Here is an 18,181-nt window from a genome sequence, read left to right as displayed (position 1 = left end):
CCCTGTGGTTGGAGCTCTCCTTCACCCAAAACCCAGCATGACACCCCAACAATTCCATCCAGTTTCTCTGGTACTATTCATTTGTCTACCTTGAATTCTGCCAGCTAACTACTTTCATTGGGTCTACATGCCTGCATCAGCACCTCTATACCCAAACACTGCTCTTTGCTTCCCATCACATTAGTCTCTAAATACTATGTTCAGGTTATGTGACTGCACTCCTCCATCCATCTCACTGTGTTTTCTTTGTGTTTTGTTTGGTGGGTGGTGGGTGGGTGTGCCTGGTTTTATTTTTCTTAGGTGGTAACTAAAACTGGAATCATTGGGTCAAAAGCAGGTGTATATTTAATGCATTATGAAACTGCCAAAACTTTCTCTCAAGATATTATGTCATTTCATTTGTAATATAATTCTGGTTTCTCCACATTTTCACCAAAATTTAGTGTGCTTAGTCTTCTTATTTTTAAACATATTCATAAGTGCACAGTGGTATTTCATTGTGATCTTAGTTCACATTTTCTTAACTCATGATATGCAATTTTTCTCATGCTTTTTTTTTTTTTAATTTTTTCCATCATGCTAAGTATACTCTGTAATCTCCATTCTTATTTCACCCATCCTCCCACCCACTTCCTCTCTGGTAGCCCTCAATTTGTTCTCTGCAGTTAAGAGTCTGTTTCTTGATTTGGCCCTCTCTCTCTCTCTTTTTTTTTTCCTTTGCTCATTTGTTTTGTTTCTTAATTCCACATGTGATTGAGATCATATGGCATTTGTCTTTCTCTGTCTGACTTATTTCACTTAGCATGAACACTCTAGTATTATCCATGTTGTTGCAAATGTCAAGATATCATTTATTTTATTTTTTTATAACTGAGTAATATTCCATTACATAATGGAATACACACACACACACACAGATATATATAGATATAGATATCACATCTTCTTTATTCATTCATTAGTCAATGGACACTTGGCCTGCCTCCATAGTTGAGCAATTATTGATAAGGCGGCTATAAACATAGGGTTGCATGTACCCTTTTGGATTAGTGTTTTGTATTTTGGGGGTAAATACCCAGTCGCACAATTACTGGATCATAAGGTAGTTCTATTTTTAAGGTTTGGAGAAACTTCATACTGTTTCCCAGAGTGGCTGCACCTGTTTGTATTCTACCAACAGGGCAGAAGATGTCCCCTTTCTCCACTGCTCACCAACACCTGTTGTTTCTTGTGGTGTTTTGTTTTGTTTTGTTTTTTAAGCCATTCTGACAGGTATGAGGTGATATCTCATTGTAGTTTTGACTTGCAGTTCCCTGATGATGAGCGATGTTGAACTTTTTTTTTTTTTTTTTTTTTCCGTGTTTCTGTTGGCCATCTGAATGCCTTTTTTGGAGAAATGTCTTTCATGTCTTCTGTTCATTTTTAATTAGATTATTTGGCTTTTGGGTGTTTAGTTGTATCAGCTCTCTATATATTTTGTATACTAACCCTTTATCAGATATGTTGTTTGCAAATATCTTTTCTATCTGTTTATTGGGTGAATATCATAGTCTTCCAAATTCTTATTGTGCCAACAGAAAACACCAGAGAGGAACATGTGGCAGTGAGAAGAGGCACAGCCTGGGGTTCTGAACACTGAAAATTCTTTGCAGCTATCTTATTTTCTCCATGATCTTGTGCAAGAGATCAAGCCATTTAGTCCTTGATTAAGGAGAGAAGAGCACCTGGAACAACTTAGGTAGGTTGGGAAATTTACAAGTCTCCACAGATAAACTTCTCCATCTCATCTACAATAGAGCTTCACGACAATCAGCCATTTTAGCCTATGATTAACTAGTTGTATTATTATCAAAGTATTTTCGGAAGTCATTGAGGATGGAATGAAAAGGGCACGGGCTTTGGAATGAGACATTGATTTAGCTTAATTTTCCTCTTCTATAGATAGAACTGATATCTGCCTTGTTGGGATATCACAAATACAGCAGAATTTAATCTAAGCATCTGGTTGAAATTGACAGAAATATAGGTCTAACAAGCTTATAAAAAAGGGAATTTGCTAGAGGGATACATGAATACTCTTTCAGATGAGCTGGCCAAACAAAATTCCAAGAAGCAGGAGTCAAAGCAAGGTGGAGACCGCATGACTGGGAACAGTCAGGACCTCTTCTTTCACTGTCTCCATACTGAGTTTTGGGCTAGGTTGACTCCTACCACAAGCTGGCTTTTCCATGTAGCAAGGCATGTATGGCCATAAGAAGCTTCCAGACTCACCGCATCATCATGTCATCACAGCAATGGTAATATCTCCTCCATTGCACCTCCAGTATGAAAAACTCCAAGGAAGATTTCTCATTGACTCATTTTGATTCAGAGGCAGATAGAGGGCAAATATTTTTTCAAATATGTTTTAAGGAACCAGTTCACAGAAGTAGAGACAAAAGGCAAATCAGTAAGTGTTCACCATATCTGGAATATATTGTTGATGCTCAGGAATAGGTGATGAAACATATGCAATGTTTTGAGAACTTTGTGTTCTTACTAAATGAAGACACTGATTAATGATCCATGTTCTAATGTCAGTATATTTGTCATAACTAAGCTAATTAAACATTAACAGTTTTCTCTATTAACAAAGGGGCACCAATACTCTATCTTAAAAGCAATTTTGGAAATTCAAGTGTTAAGCTTTCCCCTGTTCCCCACTGAAAGTCCAACCAATATGAAGAAATAGGAATCACTATCAAGCAGAGTTCAAAGACTCGGGTTTACTAATGATTGAACAAGAATCTAATCACCCCCAAATATATAGTTCCTGATAAATTTTATCAGAGAACAAACCTTCAACATGAAAACAAAGAATTATTTTCACTCCCAGCTCAGAAACCAATAGGTGGACTACGGAGGTCTTACAATTTCTCTGTCAGTAAAATATTGCAAAGCTGCAGAGAATCCAGATGTGCTGACAGAGGTCTGATCCAGGTAACATACTGAGAAAGAAAATCATAAGTAAGGTCAAGGGGGAGGACAAGAGAGTGTAGACATCCAGTGAGTCTGAGTTCAGGCTAACACAAGAGGTCAGGATACCAGGAGCCTGGCCGTTCTATGGTCTCTATTCTCTTTTAAAATGTATCTCAGTGCAGGCCAGATTATTTGCTCCTCCTGCCTTAGGGAACAGAGAGAAGCAATAGCTCCTGCAACCCTTTCTTGTAGGGCAGATGGGTTTCTAAAAGTTCCTTCCTCTATTTTATGATGTAGAGATATAAGGAAAAGAAAAGAAAGGTTTTCCCCAAAACATGTTTTTGACACTTACTTTTATCCTAAAAGATTGAAGAACTCCTTACATCACTTCTGCATCAAGTTCTTTCCAGCCAGTTCATAATGTTCCCATTGGTGTCTCTCCTCTTACCTCCAGAGTAGGCTATCCACACTATTTTGAGGAACCTTTGTATAATATGCCAAATGCAGAGACACTCTCTGCCATCTGGTCTCTTCCTCCAAAGTCATTGAGTTCATCTCCCTGTATAGGTCAAGTTTTCTTATGGCACAGTTCAGTGTACCCCAAAGATTACTCGACAAAGTGTATGCCCTTTCTCCTTATTCTCACTGATTACATTGTCAAAGAAGCAAGACTGCCTTTTGCTCCTATAGGCTTATCTGAATTTGCAGCAGCTCCTCCCCACAGAATGAAGAGATATGACATTCTTTAGAAAAAGCTTCTAACTGCTTCTTGAGAAACCCAGTCCAGGGCTACCCCGCAGCAAGAGACAGTGCTTTCCTACACTGAAAAGTTCCACATTCAGGAGGATGGTGATCAGCTGTACATCCACAGCCTCCCTCCCCCAGACTCTTTTTGTCCTCTCTTTAGTTGGATCATTCCAGAAAGTTGGGGTTCCTGATTGAAAAGCATCCTCTAGGAAGGCTTGCTCATCCTCCTGGATCTGGTTCTTGTGGTGATCTTGGTAAAGTTCTGCCTCAAAATGGCGGATAGTCTCTCCAAGCACACCACATTTGTACAGCTTGTTCAACATCTTCATGGAACCTAACTCCCCAGCTCTGCCTCTATCTGCAGGGCGAATATTGATCTCATGGAATTTGAAATATTTTACCCGCTATTTCTGCACTCTAGCAGGTATGTAAGGAGTGGAGAATGGGAGAAGTGGACAGCTTCCTTTACCCTCTGCACAGCTGTTTAAAAGTCATCTTGGGTCTGGAACATTTTCTTACTCAGAGATAAAGAACTCTCACAGCCTTTGCTGGGCTTTCAGCCTTGAAAGAGAATACCTTTTCCTCTTCGAGGCTTGAGGTGTGCACCTGTGTTTCGCTTAAGTACATTCATCAATGACCCTCAGGCAGGCCCAAAGTTTTCTGTATTTCATACCCCACTAGAGAGATGTGGAGTCCTTCTATTGCAACATGAAATAAGGTTGGTGTAGCTACACTGCCAACATCAGATGTGGAGTGGGTCTGCTGGGCATGACCATTACATTTCAGGGACTAAGTGTTGTGCACCCTCCTCTCTTATTGTATGTAAATGGCTGGGAAACACTTGAGCTTGGTGTGTTTGTTGCCTGTTCCCAGTGACCTTGAATCTTGTGGTGGTCTCTTTGCTAGGTGGCACTTACCTGTCTGTTAACTTTAGCTGTACAGCTTAGCCACCTAATGAATGGTAAAACACTCTCCATAATTTAATGTAGGTGTGAACAAATCATGAAAGATAATATTCATGAAAGAAAGAAATATAAATTAGCCTTCATCAGTTTAAAATATAACTGTCAATCAAAACTAAAAATATCTGCTCACCAAAAGATATTTTTAAGAAAGTAAATAAAAGTCTCACATTTGAAGATAATATTTAGAAGCATGTATCTTTTACATGAAGGATTGGTTTCTAGTATTTATAAGAAACTCCAAAACTCAGTATTAAAAAGTCCAACAACCCAATTTAAAAATAACAAAGGTATTTTTTTAAAAAATAGGAGAATAAGATATATTAACAAACCCTCCATAAAGAAGGAATATGGGTAAACACATGAAAAATCACTTAACGTCTTTAGTCATACGTGAAATTCAAAAAGAAGCCATTATAAGATACCAGTATGTATATGCCAGAATGTCTAAATTTAAAAATGTAAATAACACAAAATTTTGGCAAACACGTTTTAGCAACCAGAACTATCATACCTTATTAGTAGCAATGTGAAGTTTTATAACTTATTTGAGAAAAGTTCATGTAGTTTTTCATAAAATCAACACACGTTTTCCCTGTGACTTAGGAATTCCCTCCTAGGCATTTGCCTATAAGAAATGTAAACAGATTTGCACAAACATACAAGAAAATTTGTTCACAAATGTTCATAGCATATTTATTGATCATAAACCAACGCTGGAACTGGGGACATGGATAAACAAAGTTTTTTACTTGCACAATGAAATGTCGCTCAGTAATTTAAAAAAAAAAGAGAGAGAGAGAGAAAGAACAAACTAATGACACAAGCAACAGGAAAAGATCTCAAAATACTTGCACAGCAGGAGAAGTTTCCTACAATAGGTACATACTTTGTGATTCCACTTATATGAAATCGCTAAACAGGCAAAGTTAATGTGGGTTGGAAAAATCAGAACAGTAGTTGGCTCAGGGAGGGAGGGTGAGAACAGGGTTTGAACGGGATGGGCATGAAGGTGATGGCAATATTCTACATCTTGACAGGGGTCTGGGTTAAACCCCGTGCTGCCCTTGTCAAAATCAGTAAAAGTATCATAACATTTACTCATTTCATTGAATATAAATCATATACCTAAAGACAAAGCACTCTAAGCAAATATTGAACAGTAGTTAATAATATGCATTCTGCCATATTTAGGGTCATGCACCCAAATGCCAACTCTTTACTTTGAAATGCATCAAAGAAAACATGAGTTAATGGTTGGATAAGGAGAAGAATAGATGCAGAAATGTGTGATAAATAGAATAAAATTCCAGTGATAGGATTGAAGTAACCTGCATGTGGTATGCACCTTAAGTTTGATCTGTTGTATACATGTTAGAAATGTTTACAATAAAATAGTGGAAAATTTCAAGAAATTTTTCTTAGATGTTCACTTATTTAATTTTTCTTGATATTCAGCAGACTTTTTGATAATAAATGTAAGCATTCAGAATGCAGGCAAGTTTTCTTCACTCCCATCTTAGCTGTTATTCTCATCCAGGTCTTCTGGTCATGTCTTCAATTATCTGTAGACTCCATGCACTTTACAGGTCTTCTACACCTCTCACTTTTCAGTCATGACTTCCTTCTCCTTCCCATTTTCTTCTAGCCAGTGTGGTTATCCAAAAATGATGGTTTTATTTTCTGCATTATCAATTCTTACACTTGCTGGTCCAAATGACAATTTGAATTTAACTATTTAATTTATTTTCGTTTTTAAAGATTTTTTTTTTTATTTATTTGACAGAGAGAGAGAAAGTAAGTGCACAATCAGGGGGAGCAGCAGAGGGAGAAGGAGAAGTAGGCTCTCTGCTGAGTAGGAAGCCTGATGCAGAGTTCAATCCCAGGACCATAGGATCATGACCTGAGCTGAAGGCAGACTTTTAACCAACTGAGCCTCCCAGGTGCCCCTAAGTATTTAATTTTTAATTTCAATCTTTGTTTTGCTTGCTCATCTCCCTTTTCAACCCAGCCTGCTTTACAGCCGCTTTTCTTTTCAACACAGCATGTGTTTTTATTTTCTCCTATAACTTTTAAAAATCTTGTTTCAGAGTTAACCAACTACCGCCAAAGAAGCTCCCATTCTTCACTACACGAAGCAGATGCTTTTAGATCTTTCTCTTGTTTCATGTATAGAGTCTTTCAAATGGTATTTCTCCTGTATCATGAAAATAGTAACATTTTCTTTTTCTCATTCAGTATGTGTTTTAAGAATGCTGTGAGAATGTTTTAAGGGATTCACACAAATTTTAATGAGAGTTACAACTAGAACCATCCTGTGCCAATACCCAGGGTGCGTCAGAGCCAGCACAATGACCAGCGTAATCCTTGCTATATGGAAGATAGATCAGTGTCTTCTCTGACACTGATCATAGCTCCAAACACTGGTCATTTTGCAGCTAGAACATCTCATTTCCTAAATGGTTGCCTTCCCATAAAGCTTTCTGAAGAAAGCCCACTGGCTCTCCAAACTGGTCTACCCAAATTTGCAGCAGCCCTCCCCATAGAATGAAGAGACAACATTAGGATATTCTTAGAACATTCTTTTAGAACATTCAAAAATTCTAACTGCACCTTGAGAACAGCAGTCAGGGCTCATCTAACTAGTGCTTGCTTTGGGTTTTTAACACAAAAATAACTTTTTTTTTCTTTCTTTCTTTCTTTTTTTTTTTTTTCTTTTTTGCTCACTATAGCCTTGGTCTGCATGTAGAATGAGAGGTGTCAAAAAGCAAATAGTGTGGAAGATGAACAATATTGGTGCCTATGATAGCACAACATGCAGTACATGCAAACATATACAAGTGAATGTTGAGAAGGTTAAATCAAGCCCTGTTGGCCATCTGCAGCCTCCATATTCTTTGATGTTGAAATTATTTGAATTCTTATGTTTAATACCTGGTTTGCTTTTAATATATCACTCTGTACAACAGAGATGATAACTTCCAGAAAACAATGAAACACAATAATAGAGTCCATGGTGGGGATACTTTCCAGGGGATTAGTAGTAGTAGAGAAAGATATCTGTACCACCATGTCCATTATAGCATTATTTACAAGAGCCAAGGTATGGAAACAACCTAAGTGTCCATTGATGGATGGATGGATAAAGAACTTACTGTATACACACACACACACACTCACACAAACACACAATGGAATGTTATTCAGCCATAAAAATGAGACAATCCTAAAATCTATAACAACATAGATGGACCTTGAAGACATTATGCTAAGCAAAATAAGTCAGACAGAAGAAGACAAATATTATATGATATATGGAATCTATTTAAAAAGCAAAAGAAAACAACTTACAGAAACAGAGATCTGACTTATTGTTACTAGAGATGTGGGGTGTAGGAAGGGGAATTGAAAAAGGATGGTCAAAGAGTACAAACTTCTCATTACAAATAACCAAGTATTAGAGATGTCATGTACAACGTAACTATACCTAACACTGCTGTGAGATATATAAGAAAAGAGAATAAATCCCAAGAGTTCTCATCAAAAAAAAAGAGTAGTTTATATAACAAAATGAAGAACAATATTTTAATCAGTCTGAGAATTGAGCATAGTTGAAAGACAATTCATTTATGTGTTAAATGAAAAGAATAAATTAAATAATACTGCAAAATTCCAAGTAGAAAATATGTCCCAGAGAAGAATGTATGAAAGTATCACATTATACTATCTTGAAACACTGGATGAAGTTGTATCAGTTCAACCACTGAATAGACCTTTTTATCTATCTAGAGGGCCCTGTCAAATTGTCAGTCCTAATCTCAAGATATTGATCTCTGAGCTGGATTTGCTCTCTGTCTGTAGCCTCCATCCTACTAGAGTCCAGGGCTTGCTCTAGAAATCACTTTCACATGGTACTTGGAAAGGACTATGCATCTCAAGTGAATTCCAAGATATTCTAAGTGATCCATAGAATGTGTGTCCTGTCTAAATACAACTAATGGGGATTCCTTATCACAAAAAGATAATGCTGTAATCTTTTTATCAGTAGTGATCTCAGACATGGACAGAGTAGAAAGTCGCCTTCAAAATTATTATTCGAGAAAATGCAATAACTTCCTACCTGAATCTCTATCACCTGTTCAGGTGGCATGGCTTGAATTTCCACCATCATGTTTCAGGCTGGGGCCAGTCACCTCCCATGCATGTTTCTCTTTTGTCAAAAGCAAGTATGACTGAAGGACCCAGTTTCTTTTGTGCCTGGGACCCTGATTCATTTATCACACATTAGTTGAAGATAGGGCCAATATGGAAAGATAAGATCACAAAAAGGGAGGTAGGTGAGTGCAGAGAATGAAGGCAAGAGAAAGAGAAGCAAAGCTTTAGACAACAGAGCTGATGTTACAGTCGGTCCCGTAATTGCAACACTGAGAAGCCATAGGGTGAAGTGGAGAAGACTCTGGATGCAAAACAGAGCATCTGATTTCTTGTCCCAGCTTTCTTACCAACCAACAGTAACCCTGTAACAAGGTGACCTTTCCTCTCTGGCTAAGTCTTTTCATACCTGAAGCCAGACTAATAATAACCACCCTGGTCATCTGTGAAATCATGGCCTGAGCAGCCCTGCAGGAACCTTCCCTGGAACATTTTATGGCAACCAAAATAGCTCTGGTCAAGGTGCACTTCTCATTCCCTTGAGATTCTTCCAGTACCAAAATAGACACAAAGAGGAAGAGCAATGGCAGAATCGAAAGCACAAACTTTTGAAAAAGAGAAGCAGATTAGATTAATAAGAACATATTGACCAGCCACTATGACCCTCCTGGTATGTTGTGAAAATCCTAGGTAGAGGACACAATCTCTGCCCAAGGAAATCACCAACTGCGTAATTGTGTTTGTAGCTAACATTTATCAAGGACTTACCTACGGCAGAAACTATGCTAAACACTTTATCTCTTGCAATCCTCACAACTGCCTTAGGATGCTGATAATATTTCCAAACACAATAAACTGTATAAATAAATTATATTAGTGGTTCCTAAGTTTGGGTGTGGGTAAAAATCATTTGGAGAACCTGTCATAAAAGTGCCTGAGTTGTACTCCCAGGGATTCTGATTCAGCCTATCTTCAATATAGCTTGGGAATTTGCATTTTTAGCAAACTCTCCAGGCAACCTGAAGCAGGTGGAATGTGGACCACTAATACAAAAAGACTTCCATATATTATTAAATATGAGATACCAGGGGACATAGAGATACTGGAGGCCAGGATTTCCTCCAAAAAATCTGATTGCAAGCACCCCCTGAAACACTTATTAAAAATACTGCAGGGTACCAGAAATATCCCTTGGATGCTTGAGGAAAACTCAAGACTCCATAATTTTTCTTTTTACAACCAGTTGTTGTCCCAAGTGATTGTTATGGTCAGGCAAATTTGTAATTTAAGTGAATTGTCTGTGGTTGCCTAGTGACATCCTATCAGAAGGGGAACTAAAGCCCATCCCCAGGCTCCCAGGCCAGAGTTCTTTTAATGTTATTATCTCCTTAAGAGAAATATTCACAGGGTCAGCCTGCTCCTTAGGTCCTGATTGAGTAAAGGGTAAGGGGTATGGTGAGCTCCTTCCTGCAGCTCTTTCTGGTATCCTTAGCTCATTCTCAGAGCCGTGATCACAAAAGGACTTCCAGCATGGAAATGGAAGAACAGAATGGCTACGTGTCAAGCCTGATGAGGGGTAAAAACAAATCCGGGGAAACTGTTGTCACAGTCACCAAAACTGCTTAGCCAGCTGCAGGAAGCAAACAAATCCGCTGAAACATTAACTCAGGCAGAAGGTTCCAGCTCATTGAAAGCAGGCTCATTTGTTTTCCCATTAGGGCTCTGCAGCCGCTACCTGGGCTGTGCTTTGCAGGGTTCCAGCAGCGTCGTGACAGAGCTAGGGAAAGCTGATGGATTTATGACACACTGCTTCAATGACATATTTACCAAGTCTTGCTTGCAGGATTCTAGGAGCTCGAAAAGAAGAGACCTGCTGGAAATGGAGCCTGCTGGGAAGATAATAGGTGGAAGGCTTCTGATGAGAAAAGTCTCTGCTGAAGTGCATGTTTAGGAAGCAACACTTCTTACAAACACGTTTCAGAGATTGGGAAGTGTTCAGTGCACGTCAAGAGAAGGGTAGCCATACTCATTCAGGTGCTTCCTGTCTGTGGAGCCATGAGGAAACTAGCTGACTCCTCTGAGTCTCATGCCTCACATTAGAAAAAAAAAATAGGATTAAGCCCCTTCCAATTTGCAAGATTATTGGGGCATGGCACATCATAGAGCTATAAGGATACATTGTTACAAATTCTAGTACTAGAAATATACTTTCCACACCCTAGAAATTAAGATTAGACTATTTTTGAGAAGTAATTTCCTTACTTCTGTTTCTCTTCTATCTGAAGCTTGGGAAACTGCTAACTGGAAAAGGGATTGTGGTTTTTGATTGATTTAGTTGTTGTTGTTGTTAGACAGAAAGGCAAGAAAGAAGGAAAATACCAATTGTTAAGCAAATACTATGCTACAAGCTCTATGTAATTTTTCATACTGAATGCTCCCAGACCACTTTCCCGTTAGGAAACTGAGACTCGGAGAGGTTAAGTACTTTGTCTAAAATCATACAGCTTATTAGAAAAAGAGCCAGGATGTGATTTGTTCTCTGTTTGGGCATAATAGGTGCTCAAGAAATGTATATATTAAAGAAGGGATGAATTTCCCCAACACCAGAGTTTTTTCCTCCATGGAACACTTTTATACAACAACCTGTAATCGTCCAATTATCTATTTAAGCACATTTATCCATCAGCAGGCTCTTCTTTAACAACAGTTATTTGCAAGTCTTTGTAGGAAATATAACTGTAAATTTCACAAAACTCTCTTTTCTAGAGTTTGATAGTTAATAGAAGAGAATGGACATGTGCAGAAATTACTATGGCATAAGCCTAAATGTGCTAAGCAAATGGAATACTTCAGAAGAGAAATAGAAAAGAATCTTGGGCAGACTCATTTCAGTGGATTCTGCAGGGATATTTAGAATTCGTCTACATAAGAATGGGAAGAGCACAACATGGGTGCCAGAAACAGCGTTTGACCATGGACAGCATTTGATATGTCTAGGAGACAGGCTGGTTTAAAGGAGCAGTGAGTGTTAAGGCTGGCAAGGTAGACCGTTTCTGCATCCATATGTAACTACTTCTTCTGTACAGCACCCCTAAAAGCCCCACCGTAGAAAGACTGTCAAAATACTTACTGCCGTGTCTTCTGCTGCTGAGTGCCAAGAAGGAGGGAAAATGAGCCTGCCAAGTCTTCACTCTAAGACTGTCCATCGATGGTCAGGAAGTCACTTTGTGATCTTAAGCCATTCAGAGAAACAATTAGAGCACCACCAGTTAGAGTTCACAAGATGTTTGTGTTGTATTCTTCATGTCAATAAGCTGAAACAACTGAGCATTAAAAATTCCAATATATAGATAAAGGATTAAAAACTTAGTGTGCCGCTACAAATTTTATTAGGTCTGTCACCCCCGTTTTGTCATAAGAAGTATGTCAGAAAAGTAAAAAATGCAATAATGCCAGTGATTTACTTGGAGAACTGAAATTAAAATTCACCTCTGGAAAAATATTCATTTCCTGCCTCAGATTTGTGCAAACATTAATGACAAGACTATCACATTACGCATGAATATGATTAGCATAACTCTGCCTAATGAATTAATTCCTTCTGTGGAACTAAAGGTAAAAATGTTTTCCTTTCCCCTTAATCTTCTTTAATAGATGCATATTTGCTAATAGAAGTTATTTTTTCTACATTATGATGCATTTATTAGTTGGATTCTCACCTTATTCATTGATAAGTGAAGAGAATATATTTAATTGCAGTCTGTGCAAATATGGACCTTCTATTTTCAGCACGAAAGAGCAAAAAGTGAATTTTTTCAGTTTGTTCTTAGGAAATTTATGGTCACATTAGGATGCCCGGTTACTCTGAGATGTTTGATCCAAAGAAATCATTTCTTTCCCATGCTCTCATGTGTCTAAGAAAATGGGCAAAATTTTATTTTTAAAAAATTTTACTTTAAAAGTTTTGTAAAGGACAGAATAATACAAACATTTTGGAAAGCAATCTATCATTATGCATCAAGAAATGTTACAATGTTTAATTCTTTGAACCAGAAATTTCATCTCTGGAATGTGTCTTAAGGAAATAATCCTAAATATAGAAATCATAATGTATAGGCACAAGACCATGTTATTTATAGTGATGAAAAAAAAATGAGAAAAGACTTAGCAGTTCAATAATAAAGGGATGGCTAAATAAAATATGGTATTTCTTTTAATGGAAGTGTATACAGATATTTAAGATGATTTTTATAGAATGATATTTATAAGATGATATTTATAAAATATGCACTAATATAGAAATTCTTATGGTATGGCAATTATGATAGTGATGAAAGCTAATATTTATTGATCACTAATTATAAATTCAGTGCTTTACATGCAATATTGAGTCCAGATAAGATCTCAGTGAGGTAGACACTATCATTGTCATTATTATCCCACATAACACATGATATAACTAAAGCCTGTAGGATTTAAGTTATCTCCATTGTCATATGGCTAATTCATTTAGAAATGAGATTTTGTGCCTTGCTGGATCCCCAAGATCTCTTTTAGTTCAAGATTTTACTCGAATAACTCACAGAACTCTAAAGAGCTGTTGTACTCACAGTTGTAGTTTATTACAGCAAAAAGATAGATTAAAATCAGCAAAGACAAAGAGGGTGAACAATCTTCAGTTTGTCCTTCCCAATGGAGTAGTAGAGACAGTAGTAGAGACAGCATTTAATTCTCTCTGCAACAAAACATGGTGACCAATGGACTATTGTCAAGCAGGAAAGGTGACCTGAGCCTCAGTGTCTGGGGTTTCTCTTGTCAGTCAATCATGTACAGATGGACACCTACTAAGATGACCTTAGTTTCTCAGTATCCAGCCCCTCCAGACATCAAACTCATACAAATTGGCCCAGAACCCTAACCATAAATCACACTATTAGCTAAAATATTTGGAGTGGTCCAAGTCCCCAAGTATATAAAGACCTTCTTATCAGGCAGGATTTTCCAAGCGAGTAGAGGTTATATCTAAGAAACCTCTTAAGGACCAGTCTTTCCTTTTTTTTTTTTTTTTTTTTTAAAGATTTTATTTATTTATTTGTAAGAGACAGAGGGAGAGAGAGCAAGCGAGCACAGGCAGACAAAGAGGCAGGCAGAGGCAGAGGGAGAAGCAGGCTCCCTGCCGAGCAAGGAGCCCGATGTGGGATTCGATCCCAGGACCCTGGGATCATGACCTGAGCCGAAGGCAGCTGCTTAACCAACTGAGCCACCCAGGCGTCCCAAGGACCAGTCTTTCCTTTAAAATGTGCAGATTTTAAACACCCCAGATGCTGAGTTAACCCTTTGTTGAATAAATACCAATTAGACAGAATCCAGAACCTGAATGCTTAGCCACTATGGATTTCTCCAAGCATTAGTTCACAGTTATTTTCTGAGTACCTGCTATGGACCAAGAGCTGAGTCATAATTAAGGTTTATGAAGTTGAAAAAGAAATGGCTTTTGCCTGTAGTAAGTGGACTATCCAGCAAACCAATGTTGCAAGTTGCATGAGAAGCTAAGGATATGTACACAGTGAGATAGGAGAGCAACACTGAGAGGCGAGAGGAGAGGGTATAGTTGAATCAAGGAGCAAATTGTGGATAAGAGGTAAATAGAAATGTCCCTCTGGTCTGGAAAACAGTATGGATGTTCCTCAGAAAGTTAAAAATAGAACTACCCTACAATTCAGGTATTTACCCAAAAGATGTAAAAATACAGATTTGAAGGGGTATAGGCACCTTGATGATTATAGCAGTATTATCAAAACAAACAAACAAACAATGGAGAGAGTCTAAATGTCCACTAACTGATGAATGGATTAAGAAGATGCGGTGTAACCTGTACCACTGGGGCTAATAATACATTATATGTTAATAAAAAAAATTTTTAAAAAAGAAAAAAAGAAAGAAAAAGAAGAAGATGTGGTGTATATGCAATGGAATACTACTCTGCCATTAAAAATAATGAAATGTTGTCATTTGCAATGACATAGATAGAACTAGTGAATATCACACTAAGTTAAATAAGTTACTCAGAGAAAGATAAATACCATATAATTTCACTTACATGTGGAATTAAAAAAAAAAAAAAACAGATGAACATAGGGGAGGAGGGACAAAAAAGGGAGGGAAACAAACCATAAGAGACTCTTCACAGTAAAGAACAAACTGAGGGTTGATGGAGGGAGGTGGGTGGGGGATGGGCTATGTGGCAGTTGGGTAGTAAGGAGGGCCATTGTTATGGTGAACACCGGGAGTTGTATGTAGTGATGAATAACTGAATTCTACTCCTGAAACCAATATTGCACTGTATGTCAACCAAAATTTAAATAAAATTTTTAAAAAATAATTAAATGAATAAATAAGAAATATCCCTCCAGAAGGTTGAAGGGGAAGTAGAAGCATGATAGATGTCAGAGTGAAAAGTGGTTAGGATATCATTTTTTTTTAATTTCTCACACAATTCTTTATTCTGCATCAGTCTATCCATTTATACCATTTACAGATTTCTTTTTTTTATTATTTTTTATAAACATATAATATATTTTTATCCCCAGGGGTACAGGTCTGTGAATCGCCAGTTTTACACACTTCACAGCACTCACCATAGCACATACCCTCCCCAATGTCCATAACCCCACTGCCCTTCCCCCAATCCCCCTCCCCCCAGCAAACCTCAGTTTGTTTTGTGAGATTAAGAGTCACTTATGGTTTGTCTCCCTCCCAATCCCATCTCGTTTCATTTATTCTTCTCCTACCCACTTAAGCCCCCATGTTGCATCTCCACTTCCTCATATCAGGGAGATCATATGAAAGTTGTCTTTCTCCGATTGACTTATTTCGCTAAGCATGATACCCTCTAGTTTTATCCACGTCATCGCAAATGGTAAGATTCTATTTCTTTTGATGGCTGCATAGTATTCCATTGTATATATACCACATCTTCTTGATCCATTCATCTTAGGATATCATTTCTTACAACTGCACATAAATCTACAATTATCTCCAAATAAGGGAGCTCAATTTTAACCCACTGAGCCACCCAGGCGCTGCAAGGAAGCTCAATTTTAAAAAAGTGGTTGTGTTGGTCAGAGCAAAAAGTGAAAAACAGAAGCCAAAGTAAAACTGAATGAGTAAAATGGGCTAGATCATTAGGGCACTTTGTGTTTCTAAGAAATTAAATACCTATCTTAAAAGACTCAGGGAGTGATTGAAAGATTTCAAGCCCGGAGGCAAGATAATCATACTTTCATTTCATTAAAACAAGTCCAGCACCAGAGTGGACCATAGTCTGATAAAGTCTTCAAAGGAAATAGGCAGACCAGGTAGGTGGTAACCAGAAAAATCCCCACAGGGTAAAAATGAATGTCTAAACAAAAACAGTGACTGTCACAGTAGAAAGAACATTGGGTATGGTAACGACCTCATGAGACTAGCTAGTGAGAAATAAATCAGAAGTTTGCAAAGTTTGTAAGGAAATTATTTTTTCAAAGAAAATATGAAACTGGAATAAAAATAATAATAGGAAGGGAAATAATACGTTGTTCAAGATTCAAAATTACTGTAATCGCTGATCTTTTATGAGTTGGAACAAAGCTGAAAAACCAGTGTAGGAAGGAAATACTACCCATACCCCTTTAGAGGTGGCCAAGGGAAATTATAGACACAAAGGAACCCCAGAACTGGAATGGGTGACTTTAGAATACAATAGGAAGTAGAGTTCCTGCTTGTGAGTAAAATGGTGGCTGAGGTTTATCTATCTATCAGGTCTATCTATCTACAGATAGATATCTATAGATAGATAGATAGATAGACCTGAATTTCATAGACTTTTATATGAGGATTACTTTAGAATTTATGAACTAAGAGCTTGTTTTTAAGACTTTAAAATTAAATTTAATATTAAATTTAACCATAGCTTAACCTGTTTTTCAGTAGAGATAAACCTATAAGTTTAGCTATTTGAGCTTCATTGGATTCATTTGCTTATACCATGGTTACCAATGAAGTTCAAAATATGCTAATGCAATGCTGCGTATATAGCTGGCTTAGTTCAACTCCACAACCATATGTTGGGTTATGGAAATGGAAAGACACCTGGATTCCACATCAGGAAGTACTTCTGTTCTGAGCTACCTATACATTATAGGACTCCTTCTTTGATATGACTTATTGTTCCTACTGACATTCTGTTCCCAAGTGCTTTGTAAAGTACCTGCCATACGGTAGGTGTCCCTTCAGTGATCTTGCATGAATAAATTGATTTGACAACCTGAGATTCATAATGATATTTCTAGATGAATCCTAAGTCTAGCATTTATTAACCAGACAACCTTGATCAAGTTAGATGGGGCTCTATTTCAGCAATGACTATGCTAAGCTTAATAGTGTGTGAACTGTGTTTCGAGAAGGCATGAACATAATGGCACAAAGCTAGGGGATGCTGGAGAAAACTGAGAATTGGGATTTTTCCTAGCCATGTTGAAAAAGTGTTACAAGGGGAAGTATGAGAATAAATGCTCCCTCTCCTTCCTTCCTGGCCCTCCTCTGAACTTCTTGCTTGCATGTGATTGCTCAGAAGCTCTTTGACTGTGAAGTAAGATGGGCTGGAGTTAGCTGACACTACCAGCAGAGGTCAGGACTGTGGGACTAGAAAGACCCAGGAGCTCTCCCCAACAGGCTAGCAAGGGGAGGGACAAGAATGTCCACTTGGCCATGAGCAGTTTTGACAAACAACCCAATGAGGGCTTGAAGGTTCCCCATTAGTTTTTCTGAGACAAGCTTGAAGAGCTATTATCTGTCATTCTTCCCCAAAATCATAATGACTGCATTGTACTTTATTTACATTGGCTCATTCTATTGTCCCACCAACTCCATGAGGCAGCTATCAGAATGTATCCTGTTTTGCAGAAAGAAAACCAAGGGGCAGAAGAGTTTAAATAACTCAGCCAAAGTGACATAGTCAGTTGTGGACAGAAAATGGATTGTACTTGAGGTTAACTTGGCTCCAAGTGCATATACTCTTTGCAAAATAGACAAAAAATAACAATTTAAAATCCTTTGAGCCTCATTTTTCTCATCCATAAAATAATGAGAAAGGACAATTTTTCAAAGCATTGGTATTGTAAATGTTCATACCCAGGTATTATAAATGTCCATTTTTCCACAAACAAACATTTTTTTTTTCACAGCCAGATATCCTAAAGTGTTTTTTTTAACTAAAACATAACCTTTTGCTCATTTCCTTGTGTAAGCACCTTCTATCAGTAGCTATCCTCTCTCCTGGGGAATTACTTGCTAATATCCCTACTGGGGCCATTTGGCTTTGA

Source organism: Mustela lutreola, chromosome 1 (genome assembly GCF_030435805.1).
Source record: "Mustela lutreola isolate mMusLut2 chromosome 1, mMusLut2.pri, whole genome shotgun sequence".
NCBI lineage: Eukaryota > Metazoa > Chordata > Mammalia > Carnivora > Mustelidae > Mustela > Mustela lutreola.
Note: the sequence above shows the minus strand (reverse complement) of the source record.